The following is a 26,813-nucleotide window of genomic DNA, read 5'->3' as shown; positions in this document are numbered from 1 at the left end:
CAGCAAAGTTGCAGGATACAAAATCAATGTACAGAAATCAGTTGCATTCTTATACCCTAACAATGAAGCAACAGAAAGACAAATAAAGAAACTGATGCCATTCACAATTGCACCAAGAAGCATAAAATACCTAGGAATAAATCTAACCAAAGATGTATGCTGAAAACTATAGAAAGCTTATGAATGTATTTGAAGAAGATATAAAGAAATGGAAAAACATTCCGTGCTCATGGATTGGAAGAATAAATATGTCAAAATGTCAATACTACCCAAAGCTATCTACACATTCAATGCAATCCCAATCAAAATTGCACCAGCATTCTTCTCGAAACTAGAACAAGCAATCCTAAAATTCATATGGAACCACAAAAGGGCCCGAATAGCCAAAGTAATTTTGAAGAAGACCAAAGCAGGAGGCATCACAATCCCAGACTTTAGCCTCTACTACAAAGCTGTCATCAAGACAGCATGGTGGCACAAAACAGACACATAGACCAATGGAATAGAATAGAAACCCCAGAACTAGACCCAGAAACGTATGGCCAACTCATCTTTGACAAAGCAGGAAAGAACATCCAATGGAAAAAAGACAGTCTCTTTAACAAATGGTGCTGGGAGAACTGGATAGCAACATGCAGAAGGTTGAAACTAGACCACCTTCTCACACCATTCACAAAAATAAACTCAAAATGGATAAAGGATGTGAGACAGGAATGTGAGACAGGAAACCATCAAAACCCTAGAAGAGAAACAGGAAAAAACCTCTCTGACCTCAGCCACAGCAATTTTTTACTTGACACATCTCCAAAGACAGGTGAATTAAAAGCAAAATGAATGATTGGGACCTCATGAAGATAAAAAGCTTCTGCACTGCAAAGGAGACAATCAACAAAACTAAAAGGCAACCAATGGAATGGGAAAAGATATTTGCAAATGACATATCGGACAAAGGGCTAGTATCCAAAATCTATAAAGAGCTCACCAAACTCCACACCTGGAAAACAAATAACCCAGTGAAGAAATGGGCAGAAAACATGAATAGACACTTCTGTAAAGAAGACATCCGGATGGCCAATAGGCACATGAAAAGATGCTCAACGTCGCTCTTTATCAGGGAAATACAAATCAAAACCACACTCAGATATCACTTCATGCCAGTCAGAGTGGCCAAAATGAACAAATCAGGAGACTATAGATGCTGGAGAGGATGTGGAGAAACGGGAACCCTCTTGCACTGTTGGTGGGAATGCAAACTGGTGCAGCCACTCTGGAAAGCAGTGTGGAGGTTCCTCAGAAAATTAAAAATAGACCTACCCTATGACCCAGCAGTAGCACTGCTAGGAATTTACCCAAGGGATACAGGAGTACTGATGCATAGGGGCACTTGTACCCCAATGTTTATAGCAGCACTCTCAACAATAGTCAAATTGTGGAAAGAGCCTAAATGTCCATCAACTGATGAATGGATAAAGGAATTGTGGTTTATATACACAATGGAGTACTACGTGGCAGTGAGAAAGAATGAAATATGGCCCTTTGTAGCAACGTGGATGGAACTGGAGAGTGTGATGTTAAGTGAAATAAGCCATACAGAGAAAGACAGATACCATATGGTTTCACTCTTATGTGGATCCTGAGAAACTTAACAGAAACCCATGGGGGAGGGGAAGAAAAAAAAGAGGTTAGAGTGGGAGAGAGTCAAAGCATAGGAGACTCTTAAAAACTGAGAACAAACTGAGGGTTGATGGAGGGTGGGAAGGAAGAGAGGGTAGGTGATGGGTATTGAAGAGGGCATCTTTTGGGATGAACACTGGGTGTTGTATGGAAACCAATTTGACAATACATTTAATATATTAAAAAAAGCAAAAAAAAGAAAAAATCTTCAAAGCAGCAAGACAAAAGAGGTCTTTAACTTAAAATGGAAAACACATAAAGCTAGCTGGAGATTTCTCAGAGGAAAGTTCGCAAGCCAGAAGGGAATGGCATGATACATTCAAAGTTCTAAATGGGAAAAATCTACAGCCAAGAATACTCTATTCAGCAAGGTTATCATTCCGAATAGAAGGAGAGGTATAGAGTTTTTCAGAGAAACAAAAACAAAAGGAGTTCATGATCACTAAAGCAGCCCTGCAAGAAACATTAAAGGGGACTCTTTGAGTGGGAAGGAAAGACCAAAAGTGACAAAGACAAGATAAGAACAGAGAAAATCTCCAGAAACAATGACAAAACAAGTAATAAAATGGCACTAAATACATATCTATCAATATGTAGTGGACTAAGTTCTCCAATTAAAAGACCTAAGGTGTCAGAATGGATAAAACACAAGACCTATCTATACACTGCTTTCAAGAGACTCATTTTATTTTTTTTATTTTTATTTTTTATTTATTTATTTTATTTATTTATTTATTTTTATTTATTTTCCAATATATGAAGTTTATTGTCAAATTGGTTTCCATACAACACCCAGTGCTCATCCCAACAGGTGTCCTCCTCAATGTCCATCACCCACTTTCCCCTCCCTGCCACCCCCCAACAAACCTCAGTTTATTCTCAGATTTTAAGAGTTAGAGACTCATTTTAGACCTAACGTCATTTGAAGGTTGAAACTGAGGGGGTAGAGAAACATTTATCATTCGAATGGATGTCAAAAGAAAGCAGGAATAGTATTGGACAAACTAGACTTTAAGACAAAGACTATAAAAAGAGACAAATAAGGGCACTATATAATCAAAAAAGGGAAAATCCAACAAGAAGATATAACAATTATAAATATTTATGCACCAAGCATGAAAACACCTAAGTATATAAAACAATCAATAACAGACAAAAAATAAGTAATTGATTATAGGATAATAATAGTAGGGGACTTTAACACCCCACTTACATGAATGGGCAGATTATCTAAACAGAAAAGCAACAAGAAACAATGGCTTTGAATTACACACTAGACCAGATGGACTTAACATATATATTCAGGATATTCCATCCTCAAACAGTAGAAAGCTTTTCAAGTACACATGGAACATTGTCCAGAATAGATCACATATTAGGTCACAAATCAGACTCAACAAGTACAAAAATATTGAGGTCATGCCATTCACATTTTCCGACCACAACTCTATGAAACTAGAAGTCAACCACAAGAAAAATATTGAAAAGACCACAAATACACGGAGGTTAAACAACATGCTACTAAACAATGAATGAGTCAACCAGGAAATCAAAGAATAAATTAAAAAAAAATACATGGAAACAAATGAAAATAAAAACATGACATCCAAAACCTTTGGGATGCAGCAGAAGTGCTCATAAGAGGGAAGTATATAGCAATACAGAAGCAAGAAAAATCTCAAATAAACAGGCTAACTTTATGCCTCAAGGAGCTAGAAAAGAAAAACAAATGAAGCCTAACATCAACAGAAGGAAGGGAATATAGCAGAAATAAAGGATATATAAACTAAAACAAACAACCCCCACCCCCAAAACCCAGTAGAACAGATCAATGAAACGAGATGGTTTTTTGAAAATATTAATAAAATTGATAAATCTTTTGTCAGACTTATCAAATGAAAAGAGTTAGGACTCAAATAAACAAAATCACAGTTCAGAGAGGAGCAATAACAGCCAACACCACAGAAATACAAACAATTATAAGAGAATATTATGAAAAACTATATGCCAACCAATTGGACAACCTAGAAGAAATGGATAGATTTTTAAAAACATATAAAGTGCCAAAACTGAAACAGGAAGAAATAAAAACCTTGAACAGACTGATGGCTAGCAGAGAAATTCATTCAGTAATCAAAAACCTCCCAACAATAAAAAATCCAGGGCCAAATGGCTTCCCAGGGGAATTCTACCAAATACTTGAAGAGGAGTTAATACGTATTCTTAACTATTCCAAAAAATAGAAAAGGAAGGAAAACTTCCAAATTCATTCTATGAGGCAGTAATACCAAAACCAGATAAAGACTCCACTAAAAAAGAGAACTACAGGTCAATGTCCCTGATGAACATAGATGCAAAAATTCTCAACAAAATACTAGCAAACTAAATCCAATGATATATTAAAAAAAATCATTCACTGTGATCAAGTAGGATTGATTCTGGGATTGCAAGTATGGTTCAATATCCTCTATCAATCAGTGTGATAACTCACAATAAAAGAAAGGATAAGAACCATATGATAATTTCAATAGATGCAGAAAAAACATTTGATAAAGTACAATAGCCATTCATGATAAAAACAACCACCAACAAAAACCACCATGTTCAGAGGGAACATGCCTCAACATACTAAAGGCCATATATGAAACACCCACAGCTAAAATCATCCTTAATGGGAAAATACTGAAAGCTTTCCCCCTAAGGTCAGGAACAAGATAAGGATGCCCATTCTCACCACCATATTCAACATAGTATTGGAAGTCCTGACCACAGCAATCAGATAACAAAAAGAAATAAAAGGCATCCAAACCAGCAATCAAGAAGTAAAACTTTCCCTATTTGCAGATGAGATGATACTCTATATAGAAAACTCAAAGGGGAGCCTGGGTGGCTCAGTTGGCTAAACGTCTGACTCTTGATTTTGGCTCGGGTCACGGTCTCATGGTTCATGGGATCAAGTCCTGCAGCTTGCTTTGAATTCTATCTCTTTCTCTCTCTCTCCCCCATCCCTCCCCTCTCTCAAAATAAATAAATAAACCTTAAAAAAACCCAAAGGACTCCACCAAAAAACTTCTAGAACTGATAAACAAATCAGTAAATATACAGAAGTCTGTTACATTTCTATATACCAAGAATGAAGCAGCAGAAAGAGAAATTAAGAAATCAATCCCATTTACAGTTGCGCTAAAAACCATAAGATACCTAGGAATAAACCTGACTAAACAGGTGAAACACTTGTTCTCTGAAAACTATAAAACACTGATGAAAGTAATTGGAGATAACACAAAAAAATGGAAAAACATTCCAACCTCATGGATTGGAAAAACGAGTAATGTTATAATGTCCATACTACCCAAAGCAATCTACACATTTAATGCAATCTCTATCAAAATATCACTAGCATTGTTCACAGAGCTAAAACAAGCAATCCTAAAATTTGTATGGAACAACAAAAGACCTTGAATAGCCAAAACAACCTTGAAAAAGAAAAACAAAGCTGGAGGCATCACAATTCCAGACTTCAAGTTATATTACAAAGGTGTAGTAATCAAAACAATGTGGTACCAGCACAAAAACAGACACATAGATAAGTGGAACAGAATAGAAGACTCAGAAATGAACCCATGACTATATGGTCAACTAATCTTTGACAAAGCAGGAATGAGTATCCAATGGGAAAAGACTGTCTCTTCAACAAATGGCATTGGGAAAACAGGACAGCAACATGCAGAAGAATGAAACTGGACTGCTTTCTTACACCATACACAACAATAAACTAAAAATTGATGAAAGACAAATGGGAGACTTGAAACCATCAAAATCCTAGTGGAGAACACACCTGTAGCAGCTTCTTTCTAGATATGTATCCTGAGGCAAGACAAACAAAAGCAAAAATAAACTATTAGGACTTCATCAAAATAAAAATCTTCTGCACAGCAAAGGAAACAATCAACAAAATTAAAAGGCAACCTACAGAATGGGAGAAGATATTTGCAAATGACATATCTGTTAAGGGGTTGGTATCCAAAATATATAAATAATGTATACAACTCAACACCCAAAAAACTCCCCAAATAATCCAATTAAAAATGGGCAGAAGACACAAATATACATTTTTTCCAAAGATATACAGATGGCCAACAGACACATGAAAAGATGCTCAACATCACTGATCATTAGGGAAATGCAAATCAAAACTATAATGAGATGTCACCTCACACCTCCCAGAATGGCTAAAATCAACACAAGAAACAACAGGTGTTGGTGAGGATGCGGAGAAAGGGGAACAATTGTACACTGTTGATGGGAATGGAAACTGGTATAGCAACTGTGAAAAACAGTATGGAGATTCTTCATAAAGTTAAAAATAGAACTACCCTATGATCTATGAATTGCACTACTATTTACCCCCAAAATACAAAAAAAAAAAAAAAAACTAATTAAAAGTTATACATGCTTCCTGATGTTTATAGCAACATTATCTACAATAGCCAAATTATGGAAATAAAGAGGCCAACTGTCCATTGACTGATGAATGGATAAAGAAGAAATAGTATGTACATATGCAATGGAATATTAATCAGCCATAAAAAGAATGAAATCATGCCATTTGCAATGATGTGGATGGAACTGGATGCTAAGCAAAAGAAGTCAGGTTAAAGATAAATATCATATGATTTCACTCATATATGGAATCTAAGAAACAAAACAAACTAGCAAAGGGAGGAGAGAGAGAGAGAGAGAGAGAGAGAGAGAGAGAGAGAGAGAGAGAGAGAGAGAGGCAACCCGAGAAGCAAACTCTTAACTGTAGAGAACAAACTGATGGTTACCAGAGGGGAGGTGGGTGGGGGGGATGGGTGAAACAGGTGATGGGGATTAAGGAGTGCATTTGTTGTGATGAGCAAGTGTTGTATATGTAAGTGTTGAATCACTATAATGCATATCTGAAATAATAATACAATGTGTGTTAAGTAACTGGAATTTAAAAACTTAAAAAATAAAAAATAAAGCTGATTTATGAACTCTGGGAGATAAGAAGGGAATACTCACCAATGAAGTAATTCACTAAAGCCAGGGTTTTGAAATGCTAGGAAAGGAGGCATATGGTTCATGGTACTTATATTGATTAAGGATTGAAAGCCCGCACTCCAGTAGGACTGAGTAAGTCCACGGGTCTAAACACAACTAGTTTAAAGAAAACCCATGTTTATTGAACAGGAAGGAAACTTCAGATACCCAGTACAGTGTCTGGCACTCTTGAGCGCTCAAAATCATGGTCCTTGTAGGGGAGGAAAAAGTTTCTCTCAAACCTTCTGGGTTCCATAGCTGGGTCTATGAAACAGACAATAGGGAAATTAATAGGAGAAAAGTTTTACAAATCTACTAATTTTTAGTATTATGTGCATGGCAGCATCAGGAAAAAAAAAGGTGAATTCCTAAAAAAATCAGTGAATTTTGAGAGCTCATATGCCATGTTAATTGCAGAAGGGGGAGGGGAATGCAGGCCATTCAGGGGGGCGGTTGATTTTTAGGAAAGATAGATGGGTCCTTAGCATAATAGATGGGATGTATGACAGTTTGTGATAGAGTTTGTCTTTTTGGTGTCAACTTCTGGTATCATTTTTATGTAACAAGAGTCAATCCTCCCTGGTGAATAAAACTCCTGGGGAGGAAATTAAAGACAATTGAGGTCCTTCTGCAAGGTTTGTCTTTAGACAGAAAAAGAGCATTCAGAGAAACTCTCTCTGCATTTACTGTTTTTCAAGTGTTGTCAGTTAAAAATACTCATTATACCAAAGTGGCATAGTTTGAGAGGGTATGTCTTGAACTCCTTCATCTTGAACAACTTAAGCTGGTGAGAACAGAGTTCAGGCTTGTATGCGTTGGGCAAGCTGCAGGACATTTTCTTTCTTTCTTTTTTTTTCAAGTGAAAATTCTTTTTTTTTCAATTTTTTTTCAATTTTATTTTTAAAATTTACATCCAAGTTAGCATATAGTGCAACAAAGATTTCAGGAGTAGATTCCTTAATGCCTCTTACCCATTTAATCCATCCCCCCTCTCACAACCTCTCCAGTAACCCTCTTTTTGTTCTCCATATTGAAGAGTCTCTTATATTTTTGTCCCCCGCCCTGTTTTTACATTATTTTTGTTTCCCTTCCCTTATGTTCATCTGTTCTGTAACTTAAAGTCCTTATATGAAGTGAAGTCATATGATATTTGAGTGAAGTCATATATTTGTCTTTCTCTGACTGACTGATTTCGCTTAGCAAAATACTCTCTAGTTCCATCCAAGTAGTTGCAAATGGCAGGATTTCATTCATTTTGATTGCCGAGTAATATTCCATTGTATATATATATGCCATATCTTATCCATTAATCCATTCATCCATTGATGTACATTTGGGCTCTTTCCATACTTTGGCTATTGTTGGTAGTGCTGCTATAAACATTGGGGTGCATTTGCTCCTTTGAAACAGCATACCTGTATCCCTTGGACAAATACCTAGTAGCGCAATTGCTGGATCACAGGGTAGTTCTATTTTTAACTTTTTCAGGAACCTCCATACTGTTTTCTAGAGTGGCTGCACCAGCTTGCATTCCCACCAGCAGTGCCAAAGACATCCTCTTTCTCTGCATCCTCGCTAACATCTGTTGTTGCCTGAGTTGTTAATGTTAGCTATTCTGAAAAGTGTGAGGTGGTATCTCATTGTGGTTTTGATTTGTATTTCCTCGATGATGAGTGATATTGAGCATTTTTTCATGTGTCGGTTGGCCATCTGGATGTCTTCTTTGGAGAAGTGTCTGTTTTTGTCTTTTGCCCATTTCTTCACTGGATTATTATTTTTTGGGGGGTGTTGAGTTCGATAAGTTCTTTATAGATTTTGGATACTAACCCTTTCACTGATATGTCACTTGCAAACATCTTTTCCCATTCCATCGGTTGTCTTTTAGTTTTGCTGATTGTTTCCTTCGCTGTGCAGAAGTTTTTATTTTGATGAGGTCCCAATGGTTCATTTTTGGTTTTGTTTCCCTTGCCTCCAGAGATGTGTTGAGTAAGAACTTGCTGTGGCCAAGATCAAAGAGGTTTCTGCCTGCTTTCTCCTCGAGGATTTGATGGCTTCCTGTCTTACATTGAGGTCTTTCATCCATTTTGAATTTATTTTTGTGTATGGTGTGAGAAAGTGGTCCAGGTTCATTCTTTTGCATGTCACTGTTCAGTTTTCCCAGCACTACTTGCTGAAGAGACTGTCTTTATTCAATTGTATATTCTTTACTGCTTTGTCCAAGATTAGTTGGCCACACGTTTGTGGGTCCATTTCTGTGTTCTGTATTCTGTTCCATTGATCTGTCTGAGTGTCTGTTTTGGTGCCAATACCATGCTTTTTTGATGATTACAGCTTTGTAGTATAGCTTGAAGTCCGGGATTCTGATGCCTCCTGCTTTGGTTTTCTTTTTCAAGATTGTTTTGGCTATGTGGGGTCTTTTCTGGTTCCATACAAATTTTAGGATTTGTTTGTTACAGATGTGTGAAGAATGATGGTGTTATTTTGATAGGTATTGCATTGAATATGTAGATTACTTTGGATAGTATCAACATTTTAACAATATTTTTTCTTCCTACCCAGGAGTACGGAATCTTTTTCCATTTTTTTGTTCCTTCTTCAATTGCTTTCATAAGCTTTCTATAGTTTTTAGTGTATAGATTTTTCACCTCTTTGGTTAGATTTATTCCTAGGTATTTTATGGTTTTTGGTGCAATTGTGAATGGGATTGATTCCTTGATTTCCCTTTCTGTTGCTTCATTATTGGTGTACAGGAATGCAACCGATTTCTGTGCATTGATTTTATATCCTGCAACTTTGCTGAATTCATGGATCAGTTCTAGCAGTTTTTTCGTGGAATCTTTTGGGTTTTCCATATAGAATATCATGTCATCTGCGAAGAGTGAAATTTTGACCTCCTCCTTGCAGATTTGGGTGCCTTTTATTTCTTTGTGTTGTCTGATTGCAGAGGCTAAGACTTCCAATACTATGTTGTATAACAGTGGTGAGAATGGACATCCCTGTCTTCTTACTGACCTTTGTGGGAAAGCTCTCAGTTTTTCCCTGTTGAGGATGACATTAGCGTTAGGTCTTTCATATATGGATTTTATGATCTTGAGGTATGGTGCTTCTATCCCTACTGTCTTGAGGGTTTTTATCAAGAAAGGATGCTGCGTTTTGTCAATTCTTTCTCTGCATCTATTGAGAGGATCATATGGTTCTTGTCCTTTCTTTTATTGATGTGATGAATCACATTGATTGTTTTGTGGATATTGAACCAGCCCTGCATCCTGGGTATAAATCCCACTTGGTCGTGGTGAATAATTTTTTTAATGTATTGTTGGATCCAGTTGGCTAATATCTTTTGAGGATTTTCGCATCCATGTTCATCAGGGAGATTGGTCTATAGTTCTCCTTCTTAGTGGGGTCTCTGTCTGGTTTTGGAATTAAGGTAATGCTGGCTTTATAGAGTTTGGAAATTTTCTTTCTATTTCTATTTTTTTGGAACAGCTTCAAAAGAATAGGTGTTAACTCCTCCTTAAATGTTTTGTAGAATTACCCTGGAAAGCCATCTGTCCCTAAACTCTTGTTTTTTGGGAGATTTTTGATTATTAATTTGATTTCTTTACTGGTTATGGGTCTGTTCAAATATTCTATTTCTTTCTGTTTCAGTTTTGGTAGTGTATATGTTTCTAGGAATTTTTCCATTTCTTCCAGATTGCCCATTTTATTGGCATATAAATGCTCATAATATTCTCTTATTATTGTTTGTATTTCTGCTGTGTTGGTTGTGATCTCTCCTCTTTCATTCTTGATTTTATTTATTTGGGTCCTTTACTTTTTTTTTTTTTTTTTTTTGAACAAACTGGCTAGTGGTTTATCAATTTTGTTAATTCTTTCAAAGAACCAACTTCTGGTTTCATTTATCTGTTCTACTGTTTTGTTTTGTTTTGTTTTTTGTTTTGTTTTTTGTTTCAATAGCATTAATTTCTGCTCTAATCTTTATTATTTCCTGTCTTCTGCTGTTTTGGCATTTTATTTGCTGTTCTTTTTCCAGCTCTTTAAGGCGTAAGGTTAGGTTGTGTATCTGAGACCTTTCTTCCTTCTTTAGGAATCCCTGGCTTGCTATATACTTCCCTCTTATGTCTGTCTTTGCTGCATCCCACAGGTTTTGGGTTGTGGTGTTATCATTTTCATTGGTTTTCATGAACTTTTAAATTTCCTCTTTAACTTCTCGGTTAGTCCATTCGTTCTTTAGTGGGATGTTCTTTAGTCTCCAAGTATTTGTTACTTTTCCAAATTTTTTCATGTGGTTGATTTCGCTGCAGGACATTTTCTAATGCATTCACATTAGTGAATGATAAAGCAAAGCAGGGCATTTTCTATTTATGTATCAGCCTTGATTTGTAGTGGAGGAGACTGAGGCCAAAAGATAAAGAAATTGTTCAAACTCACATAGGAGCAACAATTTGAACCCAGAATAACTTTAAGGTCCTTTTTTTTAAAGCTTGCACTTCAAACCACAATTCTGTATTTGTTACCATTTAAAAAGAAAGGTGTTTTTAGGCTTAGTCTGTGGAATTTAATTCCAGGCAAGAGGGCACAGGTGGAGAAATCTTTTTATAGGGTAGAGGAAACTTCTCTAGATTCACTCCCTTTCTGATTTCTGGCACAGAGAAAACTGGGCTGGTGAGGCTGGAATGAAAGCCTGGCTAGAGGGCTGGTCTTAGTGGTAGACTTGTGCCAGACCTTGAGAAGTTGTGAAGAGCTCTCTAAAACCTGCCTGATGCTGCCTCCCCTGGTGGCAGCACCCCACTGCCTGTCTCATATCCCTAAATGCCCCATTTCTCTTCAATAATTACCATTCCAAAAGGTACTTCAATGAGGAAAGCCAAGGCTGAGTTGTCAGCCTAGCTGCAAATCAAAATTATTTGACACATTCATTTTTGGGATTTCATGTGGATCTTGATGTTCCCCAAAAGGAAATGCACAGAATCTATAAAAGGGAGAAGAAGAAAGTTTTTTGCTTTGGACGATCCACATATGATATAAGTTACTAAGGAATTAGCATTTCTACATAATATGAGTGGTATGAGCAGTCAATAGAAAGTAATGAATCCTATGCAATCAATATACAATAAATTCAGGGGTCAGGAAGGGGCATAGATTGGAAACATTCCATGAGAGAGGCACTGGTGTGGAGGAAGAGGTCTGTCAGCAGCCCTGCAGTAATTACCAGTGCACCTGGGAAGGGATCTGAGAAATGAGGGAAATAAAATAGAAAAGCAGCAACTCCAGAGCCACCATGTGTCTTGGAGATTCCCTGAAGATGGAGTATAAATACCACAAGTAGTGAGCACCAGGCCCTTGGCCTCCAGTGTGGCCTGTTTGGTTTATGGACTTCATTGAGCTCTGGTTTTAGATTTGGGCTGCGAAACTGTTTTTCAGTTTTGGTTGTGCATTAGAATCAACTGGGGGAGGGCGGTGCTTTTTAAAATATACAGATTCTCTGAGCCACATTCTCAGCAATTCTGACTTAATTGCTCTGTGATGGGCTCTGGCATTGGTCCATCTTTTAAAAGCCCACAGGAGATCCCAATATGCTTCTGATTGCCACCCCAGGGTTGAGGCTGAGTTGTGAAGCCGCAATTCAAGAGACCTTCCTGTCTAACAGGTGAGGATTTTATAGGCTGAGAAGTTGGGTATGCAAAAAATAGAACTTCTTTCTCTATAACTAGAATTAGTTTTCAATCCTCACATTTCCACTTAAAATTTAATTGTACCTACTCAGGGAATCTTAAATTTTAAACCCTCCTTGTTTTGATCCATCAGTAAGTTTGGAATTCTCCCTCTCCTCAGGGAATCACCATGAGGGGCTTAGATATGGTACAGGTTGGGGTTAGTGAGGCTGAGTGAGGTGTGGAGGGACTGTGTGGCACCTGTCACATCTGAGATGGGACTGGATATTCTGGTACTCATGGCCTGATATCTCCTGTAGTGGCCTCAGTTTGTTGGGTTCATGTGCCCTGTGTTCTCTCTGGGTTCCCTGACTGGCTTGCCACTTTTGTGTCCCTTCTGGGGCCTGCTCTGGGTACAGGCTTCAGCAATGGGACCCTCAGGTACAGCTGCCTAGACATCCCTTCACACTTGCACAGTTAGCTTCACAGAGAAGCTTCTGTGTGGGGCTTGTAGGCACTGGCACCTGCCCTCTGGAAGTGGCTCAGGTCTGTTATGGTCTTAGGTGTTCTAAACTTCTTTGGGATTTCTATGGTTCCCCCTTTTCACCACAGTTTTGATCTGAGGAAGGAGAAGAGATCTGGCTCATTCTCAGGGACTCACACTAACTCATCCTAAAGCTCTTCTATTTTAACTGGACAAAATATCTACACTTCTTTAGCCCAGGAAGGTTTCCGTTTGTTTATTTACTTTAAAAAATTTCCTTGTCCTGTGGCAGGAGAATTTGGCAAGGCATACATTCTTCCAAACTCATCTCAAGAAGCTCTCTCTCAAAGGTTTTCCTTCTGTCACAGAGACTCACAAGATGGGCTAAAAGCTCAGAAACTAGTTGTCCTTGGGGGTAGATATCATTCAGAGAAGACTTTCAAGGAAGTTAGGGCAGAGGGGGAAGAAGACTTGGTTAAAACTTGGCCCACTGTACGTGGTTAGAAAATCCACATCTGAAAATAGGAGGAAGAAATTGGAGAGGCTCATGCCAAGCCTCTAGCCTGGAAGACCTGGTGCTGTCTATACTCAGCCACGTTTGACTATCTTGTAAGGCCTTCCTCTTTGAGGAAGCCCTCCCTGCATCCAGGTGTCCTGCATCACTCCCACCCCATGTCCAGTCACCCAGACACATGCTGCCTTGCTGTGCTCCTCATTATGAACTGCATTGTGGAGGTTTTTATATTGTTGTCCAGAATTACTATTAAATATCCCATTACAAATTATTTTTTTTATTAGAATGTAAGTGTCTGAAAAGGAAGGACTGTATTTTATTCATCTTTTGGTCCCATTTAGCAAAGAGTAAGTCCTGAGAAGTAGGAGTGAATATGTGAGATGCTTATGCTCTGGCCTCCATGAGACTGGGCATTCTGTTGTCTCATTTCCCTGACATCATGTCCACTCCTGCAAAATGAGATAAACAACAGCAATTGTATTGTGTCTTTAGTTATTGTGTCTGTGTGGTCCAGCCCATGTCTGCCTAGCTTCATCTCCTAGCCTTGAACATCTTGATCCTATAAACGTGCCCTGCTTTTTCTTAATTCTGGGCTGCTGCACATGCTGTTCCTTCTGTCTCAAATGGTTTTCTCTAGCTGTCTAGTTGACGAACTAGCACTCTCCCATTAGTCACCAAGCCTTATTTCAATGTGGCCTGTGTCCCAAGGCCTTCCTAGACTCGTGTAGGAAGTTGTGAACATGCTGCTTACATGCTTTGCCATCACTGGGCATCTCTACTTCTTTCCACAGTCCACACTGCATACAACCTCTTTAAACCATGTTTCTATTTTGGTTACTGATGGCCACCTCCAAAATATAAGGTAATATACTCAATTTCATGATCTATGCATTTTAGGCAGCTACTGATACCCATATGTGAAAAATGAAAAAATGACATTTTAACTACCTTTCTCTTCCCTTCAATGTTTGATCTTCATATTATTACTTTTAGTTCTTATATTTGATTACCTTTATATGATTATATCTCTAGATTTCTTGATGCATCAATTTTGAGCGACTTGTGTTTGACTCCACACTTTATAAGATGAAGGTCAGGGCCCTGCCCTCTATTAAGTATTACATTTTGTTTTCCAAAAGAGTTGTGCTAGTGTAAATTCCTACCACTGTAAAATTCCAGATGGGATAGTTTACATTTATTTCTCTTGCAGCATGATTATGATTAACTTTCATGTGTCTCCTGCTCTCCAAGATTTTAATTCTAGAGGGCAGGGGCAGAGTGATTTATTACTGTAATTTGGGGGCTAGAAGGGCAGCATTCATTCATTCAGCTATTAGAAAAATGAGCCCAAACTTGGAAATAGGTCAAAGAGATTGCTGGATACTCTTTCACTGCAGTGCTGGGCTGACACCTTTGATAGATTTTCTATGACTACAACTCTGAAGGGGTGGAGGTGAACTTGTAGATTTTGGTCTGGTTGAGATGCAAATACTTTCTAACCGGTGGAAAAGATAACCACAAAGGTTATGATTCATGGCCGTGAGGGCACTAGCTAATTTTGTACCTAACCTAGCAAACATATCTGTAATAATGTGATTTACAATAAGAAATATATATTTAGTCTTCATCCCCATTTATGGCATAGAGCTCCTAAGAACTCTTTGGATTTCCTAAGGGATGAGAGCCCTAAAGGTGTCTTCTGTTTTGTTAATGAGATGATGTAGAAAGCATCTAAAGATAGGGCTGGTTGCCAGTGAGGCCAGTCATGTGATTAGAGGATTGGAGCTTTCAATCCTGTTTCCCTACCCCCTCCTCCACCCTACCTCCAGGGAAGAGGGGCTGGAGATTGAGTTCAATGGCCTATGATTTAATCAATCATGCCTACATAATGAAGCCTCCATAAAAACCCCCAAAAAATAGGGTTCAGAGAACTTCTGGGTTGGTGAACACATGGAGATTTGGGGGGAGTGGTATGGTTAGAGAGAGCATGGAAGCTCTTCATCCTCTCCCCATACCTTGCCCTGTACATCTCTTCCATGTGGCCATTCCTCAGTTACGTCCTTTTGATAAACTAGTAATCTAGTAAGTAAAATGTTTTCTGAGTTCTGTGAGCCACTCTAGCAAATTAATCCACCCAAGGAAGTGGGTCATTGGAGGTTCCAACTGGAAGAGGTTGGATTGGAACCTCCAATCCAATGACCCTCTTCCCTGGGTTGGATTATAGTTGGTGGTTTGGAAGCATAGGTGACTGCCTGGACCTGAGACCTTCAGATGAAGGTAGGTGGTCAGTCTTGTGGGACTGAGCCCTTAGCTTGTGGGATCTAATTCTATCTCTGGGTAGATAGTGTGAGAATTGTATTGAATTATAGGACACCCAACTGGGGTAGGAGAATCGCTTGGTTGTAAGAGAAAAGCCCTGACCATTGCGATTGGGTACAGAACATTTAATATCCTAATGCTCTTTTATTAAGTTGCCTAAAATACCCTTTTCCTCAGATTCTTATTTGATATGGTTTTAACATCTTACTAGTTCTGTCTTAATGAGTTAAATACAGTCTTTGACATATGTTTACTTTACATTTATTTGAAACTCAAGATTTTACCTTTTTGAAAATTATACTTTAACACACCAAATGATATTATGTAGAAATAATAATCCCTCAATGGCGTATAAAAGGCATATCATTCAAGGCAAGACCCTCTTTTTCTTCTTTGTGCTCCAGTGATTATTTTACAAGAAGCAGGGCCAAAGTCTGCTTAATATTCTATTTCTTTGGTCAGATGTAACAGTCTTTGGAAGAAGGTTAATATTCATAGTAGTGAAGAGAGTTTGACCTTAGGTATTTCAGAAATAGACTAACCTTTGTTCTTTCTGTTAAAGAGAATCTTGATTGGAATCAAAACACTTGTCATCTCCCACATTCACCTTTTTCCTGGGTCTACCTTTATTAGAAAGTGATCCTATGCCTGGGCTATCTGAAGCAGGATATCACCACTCCCAGATCATTCCTCTCAGAATCCCAAATGTCTAGCCTGCCAAACCTGGACATTGTTTCACCCTTTATCCTACCTGGCTCATAAGGTTGCTATAAGACTGTGGTTCTCAACAGTGGACAATTTTGTCTCCCAGGGGACATTTGGCAATGTCTGGAGACATTTTTGGTTGTTATAACTTGAGGGTGTCTTCTTTAGAGAAGTGTCTATTCATGTTTTCTGCCCATTTCTTCACTGGATTATTTGTTTTTTGGGTGCAGAGTTTGGTGAGTTCTTTATAGATTTTGGATACTAGCCTTTTGTCAGATGAATGGATAAAGAAATTGTGGTTTATATACACAATGGAATACTACTTAGCAATGAGAAAGAATGAAATATGGCCTTTTGTAGCAATGTGGTTGGAACTGGAGAGGGTTATGCTAAGTGAAATAAGTCCTACAGAGAAAGACAGATACCATATGTTTTCACTCTTATATGGATCCTGAGAAACTTAACAGAATACCATGGGAAGGGGAAGGAAAAAAAAAAAGTTAGAGAGGGAGGGAGCCAAACCATAAGAGTCTTAAAAACTGAGAATAAACTGAGGATTGATAGGGGGTAGGAGGGAGGGGAAAGTGGGTGATGGGCATTGAAGATGAGTACTAGGCCTTGTATGGAAACCAGTTTGATGATAAATTTCATATTAAAAAAAAAAACCTTGAGGGATGCTACTGGCATCTGGAGGGTAGATGCCAGGGATGCTGCTAAATCATCCTATTCATAAGACAGCTACCCATGACAGAGAATTAACTGGCTCAAAATACCAATAGTGTTGTGGTTGAGAAATCCTATTGTAAGGGGGATTTGAGACAATAACTTCACATTTCTCTTTGCAGATGAGCAAATGAAGGCTCAGAAAAGTTGGTTGTGCTGCCCAAGGTCACACAGCAAGAGGCAGAGTAGGGACCCAACCACAGTTCCTTTAGGTCTGTTCTTTATTTTCAAGTATGTTGCTTCTTGGAACTAAGTAGGTGCCACTACAGAGAGTGGTACAGCTCAGGTGATAGAAAAGGGGAGAGGTGACTGCAGCAAATGGGAGAAGTGTAAGGTCAAAGCTCAGGGAAGTCTCCATCTAGACTCATTTAACACTATGCCCAATGTCTCTGCACGTTTAGCAATTACCTCTGGCTGCTGCAGGAACCTGGGAGCCAGCCATTAGTGAAACCTTCACGTCCTCTCTCTAACAATCTCTGCAAGTGATCACAGAGTGTGGAGATTTAGTGAGAACTCTTTGTTTTGTTCATCTTAAAGTGCAGCCCTGTCTTAAGGCAGTAGTGTGTGTGGCAGAGATTGAAGAAAACTCTGTGAAGTGGGAGAAGAGGTAAACAGGGATGAGTTTAGTCTTCATAAACAAATGGAACCTGGCCAGCACTACAAGGGCATGCATGATTGCCCTCCACCAGCATTAGCCAGCCAGCATTAGCAATCAGTTCTGGGAGCTGGGTAGATGAGGAATGAAAATGAACTGTTGCTCTGGGGAGGTATGAGCAGCTCTTTAGAAAGATTAAAGTTACCCTGTGCCTTTCTGTTTCCTAATTACATTCCTTCTAGTTGATATCTCTGAATAACACAAGAATCCACAGTAGCTGTGCAAAGCAAATAGGCCAGTATGTTTTTTCCACAGAAACTGTGGGAAGGGGCTGAGCAAACTGGAGCAAGACTTCCTGACTCCATAGCTGGTCCTTGCACAGGTCCTGCACTTTCCTACCTCAGCACCTCTGTTGATTGCCCTACTCACCACCTATACACTATTCATTGTGTGCCTGCATCTCCCTTACCCCCAACACCAAAATCCTCTGTTCTGCAATGATACCTCCTCTATGAAGCCTGTCCTTAACTTCCATTTGGACATGACTACTTTGCTCCCTGAATTCTCACAACCTCTCTATTTGTCTGTTTGTTGTGAACCTTACAATTTTCTCTGTATTTTGATTATTCCAGCCCATGTCTGATTCTTCCTAGTTCATGATTCCCTAAAAGAAAGCATACAAAGATATTTTTGTAAGAAAGTAAGAGGAGGGGTCACACACACCCAAGCCTGCACCTCCAGCTGTGTCTCAGGAAATCGTGTTTCTGAATCTCTGCTTGGCCAATTTCCCTGTGTGTTTTTCTCCCTTCCCCTTTCCAGCAGGCACCAATTTTGCTGGATCCTCTCTCTTCTGTAGTGGAAACCACTTCTGTTAGCCTGATCTTCTGCCCCATCTTGCTCTCCCTAATCCCTTTGGAAGTCAGTTTTAAGATGATCCTCAGGGGCCATCCTCATCCCCAATTCTATTCCAAGTAGCTCATCAAAGCATTCCCTCCAAACAATGGGACTCTGGCTGCAGGAAAAGGAATCCTGGTGATTAGAGATTTCTCTCCAGATTCTTGTTTTCCCCCCTTCTACTAATCTGGAGGTAGGGAGGTGATTTATTTATTTTTGTGCTTCCACTTCTACTCCTGTGCCAGCCCTTGATTTACAAGGAGTAAGTGTTTAAAATCCACTTGATCAGATGAATGAATGAGATATTTTTCTTGCCAGAATCTCTGCCAAGATAGACTCCATTCCTAGTTGAAAGGAACAGATATTGACCACTTCACTTGTTGTTTATCCCATGTCTTTGCCATGGCTCTTGAGGATGCCTCTCTTATCTAGACCTGAAGGGGAAAAGGACAGGAGAGAGATCAGAAGAATTCTTTCCAGAAGAATTCCCCTGCCCAGGACCTGAAGGACACATGGTAGCAGGAGAGATGTTGTGATCAGTAGAGTAGAAAAATGGAGAAGCAAGAAAGTCCTAATATAAAACTTAAAACTTTAAGAGAAGAGAAACTTTTTATTTCTTTTAGTGTGATACCCTAGACAGTGGAGGCTGTGAAAAGAAATTATCTCTCCAACTGAGTTTCAGCAGAATCTAAAAACTGGTGAACTGTTAGGAAAAAGTTGGTTCAGTTCCAACAGTAGGACTTAACAGGAATATACGCTGCTCATTAAATACACTGCCTATTTCCAAAATTGAAGAATGTCTTTCTAAAGTTACACCATCCTTCAGTGTCATTCTAATGAATTTTCTTAGTCCTTGACATTTAATCATTCACAACTGCTTTTTTACTGCCTCATTTATATTATCATCATGAACATATTATTGCAATTAATGGCATAATATCTTGCAAAACTCACTATCTGCCAAGTAGGTGCTGGGTGCTTTTTTACTGCCTCATTTATATTATCATCATGAACATATTGCAATTAATGGCATAATATCTTGCAAAACTCACTATCTGCCAAGTAGGTGCTGGGTACTGGTTAAAATAGTTGAGCTGGCAATCAGTGGGACATTAAAGTATTTTGTGGGAATTAAGAAAGGCAAGATATATTGAATGTCAATGGCTACTAAGTCTTCTAACTCCTTGGTGAAACCTGTTTTCCCACTATGCAAATTAAGTCTCCAGTTCTAAAATCAGTCTTGAGAAGCAAAATTAAATTGATTATACTTGCGGAACAAGAAAAGGAAACAAGAGTGGGGCAAATTCAACTATGTTAGCTTGAAATCTTTAGGTAATCTTTGAATTTATTGAAAAGAAAAAAGAATTCTATTAGGTACAAGAAAAGTGCTTAAAGCATAGTATATAACACTTTTGGTTTCCAGTCTGGCATGTAGGAGCTTAGAAGTCACCATTCTGTCCTAACAATAAGAAAAAGCTGAACAAACTGAAAAATCAACAATTCTTAGATCATCAGAGAAGTGAGGTCACCATATTGAGGGCAAACCATATTTAAGAGTAGATCTAAAAGTAGGTCTTGAAAGTTCTCATCACACACACAAAATTGTGATTATGTATGGTGACAGATGTTAGCTAGACCTGTTTTGATCATTTTGCAATATATACAAATATTGAAACACTATGTTGTACACCTGAAACTAATATGATATATGTTAATTATTAAAAACAGTAGATGATATACAAGAACAGATGGATAGTGTAAACATAGAGATGGAAATACTAAGAATCAAAAAGAAATGCTAGAGATAAAAAAACCCACAAAACACTGCCTCTCCCAACCCCTAATTGGAGAGATGGACAGCCAGATACAGAGAATTACAGCCTATTGAAGCAGACACCCATGAACAGAAACTTCCATGGGAACCAATGGTGGGGGAGGAAATGCAAAACTGTAATTTGATAAATTTCTGGAGGCTCAATATGGACAATTCTGAGAGTTAAAAACACCAGGGGGACTCACTCACTGGGGCACCACACACTCCTAGGACCTTTAGGAGAGATACCAGGTCTTCACAGTGAATATCTGAGGAAAATCCCCTCCTGCTTCTGGCAGGGACAGAAGAATTTTGAAATATAGAGCATTCTGTTCTTAACAAGGCCTGCCCTCAGGAGAAACTCTTTTCCAGAGCCTACCCTCCTGGGGTTTTATCAGAGTTTAATCTACTTGGGGGAAGGGAAATACCCAGCTCCAGCTCCCTTGGACCATCCTGTCCTACCTATTCAGGGAGGAAACACTGAGAAGCACTGGTGAAGTTTACAGTCCAGGCTCACAATCTTACTAAATAACTGAGACTTAATCATAAGAGACTTAATCATAAGACTATAGAATGCTTCTCTTTCCCCCATACATTGCTAAAGGCCTATTTGTCACAGTTACTCTTACAAATTAAGTTGTGTCCACTTTCAACAAAAAGTTGCAAGGTATACTAACAGGCAAAAAACACAGTATGAGCAGAATAAACAAATACCAGAACCAGAATCAGATGTGGCAGGAATGTTAGAATTATCAGACTAGTCATTAAAAAAATAATGATTAATATGCTAAGGACTTTAATGGAAAACGTAGGGGATACAATGTACAACATGGTGACTATAGTTAATAATGCTGTATAGCGTATTTGAAAGTTGCTAAGAGAATAGACCTTAAAAGTTCTCATCATAAGAAAAAAGTTTGTAGCTATGTATGGTGATGGATGTTAACTAGACATGTGATGATCATTTTGCAATATATACAAACGTTGAGTCATTGTTATATACCTAAAATTAATATAATGTTATATAAACATAGAGATGGAAAATTCAAGAACCAAAAAGAAATGCTAGAGATCAAAGAACACTGTAACAGAACTGAAGAATGTCTTTGTAGACTGGACATGGCTGAGGAAAAAATATTTGAACTTGAAGAAATTACAATAGAAACTTCCATAACTGAAAAGCAAATGGAAAAAAGACTGAAAAAAAAAAAAAAAAAAAAAAACCAGAACAGAATATCTAACAACTGGTGAAAACTACAAAAGTTAGTTGGGGAATAACAGTTAATGGGAATAACAGAAGGAGAAGAAAGAGAAAACATAAGCAAATTTGAAAACATAATAACTGAGAATTTTCTCAAATTAATGTCAGACAGCAAACCACATATCCAGTGAGTTCAGAGAACACCAAGCAGGATAAATGTCAAAAAAAAAAAAAATCAAAACAAGACAAGACAAAACAAAACAAAAACCCAACTACACCTATGTGTATCATATTCAAACTTTAGAAGATCAAAGATAAAAAAATCTTGGAAGAAGTCAGAGTGGGGGGAAAAGCCTTATCTATAGAGGAACAGAGATAAGCATTACGCCTCATTTCTCTCTAGAAACGATGCATGCAAGAAGAAGGTGGAGTGTAAGAGTTAAAATGCTGAAAGAAAACCACAAACCCAGAATTCTGTACCCTCTGAAATTATCCTTCAAAAGTGAAGGAGAAATAAAGACCTTTCAGACAAACAAAAATGGAGGGAATTTATTACCAGTAAAACTGCCTTGAAAAAAAAGTTAAGTAAAATTTTTTAGACAGAAGGGAAATGATATAGGTCAGAAACTTTGATCTATGTAAAAAAAAAAGGAAGAGCATCAGAGAATGAATAAATGAAGGTAAAATAAAAACTTTTCTTTTTCCTTTTTTACTTGAATTTGTTCTTTTATCTATTGAAATATATTTGACATATAACACTACAAGTTTAAGGTGTATACAATGTATATTTGATACATTTATATGTTGTACTATGATTTCCATACAATTATCCTTTCTATTTGGTGGCTGGAATAATTAAATTCTAGTCTTTCAGCAAGTTTGATGATTACAATACAATATTGTTGTCTATGTTCACTGTACTGTACATTAGATCTGTAGGGCTTATTTACTGCTAATTGCAAGTTCATACCCTTAAGCCACATCTGTCCTATCCTTTCACCCCCCATCCCCTGGTGACCACCATTTTACTCTGTTTTTTTGAGTTTGGCTTTAGATTCCACATGTAAATGATATTGTACAGTACTAGTCTTTGTATGATTTATCTCACTTAGCATAATGTGCTCAAGTTCCATTCATGTCATTACAAATGGCAGGATATCCTTTCTTATGGCTGAAATGTTTTATATGTGTGTGTGTGTGTTATCACATCTTTATTCATGCATTTGTTGATGGACACTTAGATTGTTTCCATATCTTGGCTATTGTGAATAAAACTTCAACAAATATGGAAGTGCAGATATTTCTTTGGTGTCCTGTGTTTATTTCCTTTGGGTATATGCCCAGAAGTGGAATTGCTAAATAATATGGTATATCTATTTTTAAGTTTCCGAGGAACTTCCATATTGTTTTCCACAGTTTTCTTATTCTAAATTGATCTAACAGATAACAGTCTGTTCAAAATAATAATAATATTTTGATTTTATATGCACATGTATATGTTTACATATAAGCAAAATAAGTGAAAGCAACGGTACAAGGTACAGAAGGCAGGAATTAGGAATATTTTCTTATTATAAGGTACTTATACTACTCATGAAGCAGTATAGTGTTATTTGAAAGTGCACTTGGAGCAGTTGTAGATATATATTATGAACTCTAGGTCACCTGCTAAAAATATTATAAAAAGAAGTACATCATAGTTAGTGATGAAAAACCCAAACAAAGCTTTCCCATTAAGATCAGGAGCAAGGCAAGCATGTCTTTCAACATTAGAAGTCCTGGTTCATGCAATAAGACAAGAAAATAAAATAAAAGATATACAGATCAGGAAGGAAGAAATAAAACTGTCTTTGTTTGCAGATGACACAATTGTCTATGTATAAAATCCAAAACAATTGACAAAAAAAATCCCTAGAACTAATAGGTTATTCTAACAAGATCACAGGATACAAAGTTAGTATAAAAAAATCAGTTGCATTCCTATACCAGCAATGAACAAATTAAACTTGAAATTAAAAACACATTATTATTTATATTAGCACTTCAAAAAGGACATATTTAGGTATAAATCTAGCAAAATATGTACAAGATCTGTATGCAGAAAACTACAAAACTCTGATGAAAAGGTATCAAAGAAGTAAATAAATGGAGAATTATTCCATGTTCATGGATTTGAGGACTCAATATTGTCATGATGTCAATTCTTCCCAACTTGGTCTATAGATTCAATGCAACTCCAATAAAAATTCCAGCAAGTTATTTTATGGATATCAACAACTGAATCTAAAGCTTATATGGAGAAACAAAAGACCCAGAATATCCAATACAATATTGAAGAAGAACGAATTTGGAAGACTGACTTCAAAACTTACTATAAAGGTACACAACCAAGACATTGTGATTTTGGTGAAAGAATAGAGAGATCAATGGATCAGAACATAGATTCCAGAAATAGGTTTACAGTTTTCTGATCTTTGACACAGGAGCAAAGGCAATACAAAATAGTAAAGCTAGGAGCACCTGAGTGGCTCAGTCGGTTAAACGTCTGACTCTTGATTTCGGGTCAGATCATGATCTCACATGAGATAGAGCCCTCTATCAGGCTCTGCCCTGGCTGTGGCTCCTGCTTAAGATTCTCTGTCTCTTCCTCAGCCGTTCCTTGTGAGCCTGCGCTCTCTTTCTCAAACAAACAACAAATAACAAACAATGTAGTAAAACTAGAATTTTCAACAAATGGTGCATTCACATGCAAAAAAAAATCTTCATAGTTCTTACACCCTTTATAAGAATCAAATCAAAATGAATCATAGACATAAATGTAAAATGCAAAAACTGTAAAACTCCTAGAAGATAACATAGGCCAAACTCTAGGTGATCTTGGATATGGCAATGACTTTTTAGATTTAACACCAAAGACATGATCCATGAAAGAAATGATTGATAAGTTACCTGACATTAAAATTAGAAAGTTCTGCTCTGTGAGACAATGTCAAGACAATGAAAAGACAAACCACAGATCAGGAGAAAATATTTGCAGGACACATCTGATAAAGGACTGTTATCCAAAAATCAAAGGATTCTTAAATTCAACAATAAGAAAGTGAAAAGCCTGATTACAAAATGAGCCAAAGACCTGAACAGGCACATCACCAAATAAGATATACAGATGGCAAGTAGCATATGAAAGGATGTCTAACATCGTGTATTATTAAGGAATTGTAAATTAAAACAATGATCATTCTCATAGGTCTGTCAAAATCCAAAACACTGACAACATAACACCAAAAATGAAGGGAACGTTTATTCATTGTTGGTGGGAATGCAAAATAATGCTTTAGATGAATATTTGCTAATATTAAAAGTTGTTTGCAATGTTTTTAATTTAAATTTTTTTAAAATGTTTGTTTTTTGTTTTTGAGAGAGAGAGACAGACAGAGACAGAGAGACAGAGTGCGAGTGGGGAAAGGGAAGAGAGAGAGGGAGACACAGAATGCAAAGCAGGCTCCAGGCTGTCAGCACAGAGCCTGACGTGGGTCTCCAACTCACAAATGGTGACATCATGACCTGAGCTGAAGTCAGATGCTCAACCGACTGAGCCACCCAGGTGCCCCTTTGCAATGTTTCAAATGAAAAAAGTTACAAACCCCTTTCCTGTTATATGTTTATAGCTATAAAGATGCATGTTTATTTTTGTATCACTTGGGATAGTAAGCACATAACACTATATGTGCTTACTTATTTAATTCTCTTGGTAAAAGTATGATATAAATATGTTATTACCAGGATAATCCACTTTTTATTAAAATATGCATAGAAATAGGTAGGGATAAAATGATTCCTGGAGTTGTTGAAGTAATTTCTGGAAGGATATGAAAGGAAATCTTTGATAAATTTATTTCTTTTCTTTTATCTGTATTTTATTATTGCTTTATAGTGAACATGTATTATTAGTATTTTACCAATGAAAAAGCATTTCTGTTTATTTTACTCATTTAAATTAGTTTTTACAAGAGGCAGCTCAAACTGTATCTATATGTATAGACTGAAAACCAGGTCTTCTTCTGTAAAGTCCCCAGTCTCTTTACTTTCTCCAAGGGGAGGTACTGGAAATGGTTTCTGGTGAATTTTTCAGAAGCTGTCTCTATATTTACAAGCATATATATATCCTTTGTCCCTTCCACCCCTTCCCCAGCATTTTATACAAAATTGGCAGTATCCTATACACACTTCTTTACTTTGCCTTTTTATTTAATTCCACATCTTGGAGTTTGTTCTAAATGCATGTGTATAAAGCAGCCTCATTATTTTTAATAGCTGCAAAATATGTTATTATTTGGATGCACCTTGATTTATTTAATACCTCCCCTCATAATGGGTATTTAGGACGTTTTCAGTCTTTTGCCACTATAGAGACAGATGCTACAATAAATATCCGTGTACACACTTTTTTTCTGAATATGTACAAGTATATCTTGGATATACATCTTTTAAACTGTAAGTACTGGGTCAAAGGATTAATGCATTTAAAAATTTTGGTATTTGCCAAATAGCCCTCAAAAGAGGATGTGCCAGTTGGTACTCCCAACAAAGTCCTTGAGTAGCTACATACCCAATATGTATCTATAAGGCGGTAGCCAAGTACCTATGTTTCTTTTTCCTCACTCAACAGGGTATTCAAATCTTATTTAAAAGAGTGACCATATGATTTCACTCATATGTAGAATTTAAGAAACAAAAACAGATGAACATATGGAAAGGGGGGAAAAAGAGAGGGAAGCAAACCATAAGAGACTCTTAACTATAGAGAACAAACTGAGGGTTGATGGAGGGTAGATGAGTGGGGGATGGAATAATGGATATTAAGAAGGGCACTTGTGGGCATGAGAACTGTGTGTTATATGTAAGTGATAAATCACTAAATCCTACTCCTGAAAACAATATTACACTGTATGTTAACTAGCTAGAACTTAAATAAAAATCTAAAGAACAAAAACAGAATGACAAAGCAACTATTTATTTTAGACTTGGCTTGATCTGACATTTGTGTTGAAGTTACCATAATACATTGGGACTGCAGTAAAAGTATACTGTTTTATTTTGCCTGGACCCAATTATTTTCACAACAAACTGAGAAATCACTTTATATATTGTTGAAGGGTTTTACAGAGAT

The sequence above is a fragment of the Panthera leo genome, chromosome E2 (assembly GCF_018350215.1).
Source record: "Panthera leo isolate Ple1 chromosome E2, P.leo_Ple1_pat1.1, whole genome shotgun sequence".
NCBI classification, from domain to species: domain Eukaryota; kingdom Metazoa; phylum Chordata; class Mammalia; order Carnivora; family Felidae; genus Panthera; species Panthera leo.
Note: the sequence above shows the minus strand (reverse complement) of the source record.